Raw genomic sequence first — 2,508 nt, 5'->3', positions numbered from 1 at the left:
CTGCTATCTTAGCAAAATTTTCTATGAATCTACGGTAATATCCTGCTAACCCTAAAAATTGTTTTATATGCTTTTGATTTTTAGGAGTTGGGAAATCTTTCATTACCATGATTTTCTTTGGATCAGGTCGCACTCCGTCTTGATCTGTTATGTGTCCCAAATATCCTACTTCGTGTCGTAGAAATTCGCACTTGTCGGTTTGAACATGAAGATTCGCATTTCGTAATCGACTTATGAGTTCATTAAATTTTAATTCATGTTCTTCTAAAGTATTTGCATAAATCACTATGTCATCAAGATAAACAAAAAGTTCCGTTCCCTGAAGTCCCGTTAGAACTAAATCCATTAGACGTTGAAAGGTTGCTGGTGCATTTTTTAAACCAAAAGGCATTCTTTCAAACTCATAATGTCCATAAGGAGTTGAGAATGCGGTTTTGTGTGCATCTTTAGGATCCATTTCTATGTGATGGCAACCAGTTGCTAAATCAAAAACAGAAAAATAACGAGCGGATCCTAACTGGTCTAAAATATTATGAATATTTGGTAGAGGATATGAATCACCAATTGTTTTTTCATTCAATTTCTTAGAATCAAGCACCATACGCCATTTCTTTTTTCCTTGTGAGTCTTGCTTTTTTGGAACAATCCAGATTGGTGTATTATAAGGTGATTGTGAAGGTTTTATTACATTATTATTTAATAATTCATCCACTTGGCGAATGATTTCTTCTTTGTGGACTGGAGGGAATCGGTATTGTCGTGAAAAAATAGGACAATTATCTGTTGTTGGTACAGAGTGTTGAAGTATGTTTGTAGGTTCTAAGTATTCTCCCGGAATATGGAAACAATCTGCATTTTTATTTATTAATTTTTCAACGTGCTCATATTCTTCAATATTTAAATGATCTAATCGTAGTAGTTTTTTGATAATTTTTACTTTTTCTCCACCCGTGATCTTGTGAAATTTGCAAGAATGGTTAGAATTTTCATCGGATTTCAAAAAACTATTTAATATTAAATTAGGTAGGTTTTCATCATTGTTATCGTTGGAAAAATTAGATTCATTTGCTGAAATGTTGAATTCGCATTGTTCAAAATCTTGTAATTGAACACTGGGAATTGATATTTTAACGGGTTGCTCATTTATATTTGCATATTTGACATAGGCCTTACCTCCACAATTTTTTACGATGGCTTGTCTCACAAAAATGCCTTCTCCAATTGATAATTGAGGTATATAACCTTCTGCCTTTTCCGTATTTTCTATTTTAACATAATAATCAAAAATTGTTCGTGTCGGGATTGTGATAATGCCAGTTTGTTCAAAAGGATAAGTTGCATCATTAATTTCAATACGTTTATATGTATAATTTATATTTACTTTATTATTAACGAAGAATTCAGAGCCCAAGACACCATCTTCAACTGCTGGTACATTATCAGGAATTATATTTAATATAGTTAAAAATCTAAGTATCACGACCTTAATTTGACCTATAGTATAAACAGGTAAATCATTAATTCCTGTTAATTTCAATACCTCATTTTTATTTACTTTTCGCAATTCTGAACATGCATTCAACTTTCTTATTATTTCGAGAGCCTCGTTGATAAGAGTTTTGAAAGTCTCACCTACATTATCTTTTAATCTTATTTCGATTTCTGAACGTAATCCTCTTTTAAAACATTTATTAAAATCTCCCTAAATCTATAGGTTTTTTATTCGGCATTTGTTATAAATTTGCACATATTAAAAAGCAATAATAAACGTATAATATAAATTATCTGTCTTCGATCAAGTTCATTGTGCAAAAAAAAATGTTTATAAGAAGAATTTATTTTAATTCAATTATATACTGGCTCTCTTTTGTTTTGGTTTCCCGGCCGATGCACCATAAAAAGGTTTATGTTGCGTCATGAAGACCGTAAAATACTCCCTCTTTAATTAGATTCTTCGTTTTAGTTGAGATTGAAGATCTCGCAAAAGGAAGAGGAAAGAGTAGCCAATAATAATATGTGAAAGTAATTTATTGTAAATAATTGAAAAATAGAATTTATACAAAGCACGAAGATGACGGAAGACGAGTTTAGTCCTTGGCCAGTACCTTAAAATAAAAGGATCAAATTTATTTTAGGCGAAGGAGTTTAAACAAAGGGAATTTTAGAGCTGACTATAAACATTGCTTACCAGTAATTTATTATAATTGACGATTACTAAAGGTCCAGGTTGCTAGAACTGCTAATATGACCTCTGCGTAGTGGCAGAGAGTGAGGGGGTGTAAATTAGGCTGGATGTTCCAAAAGTGGGTTGATTCTTGGTTTTTCTTAACTTAGAGTGTAGGAGTCATCCAAAGGGAGAAATTCCAGACTCGGGTTTCCCAGTGCACAACACTGTCACAAGGGTATACACACCAATACACGACGAATTCCGGTTTGAGACACTGGACTAGACGGCTTGAGTCCGAGAAAATCGTAGAAATAGAGAAGAACTAATAACTGGCCCATGCT

Source organism: Belonocnema kinseyi, chromosome 9, assembly GCF_010883055.1.
Source record: "Belonocnema kinseyi isolate 2016_QV_RU_SX_M_011 chromosome 9, B_treatae_v1, whole genome shotgun sequence".
NCBI lineage: Eukaryota > Metazoa > Arthropoda > Insecta > Hymenoptera > Cynipidae > Belonocnema > Belonocnema kinseyi.
The sequence above is the reverse complement of the archived record's forward strand: the minus strand, read 5'-3'. Positions refer to the sequence as shown.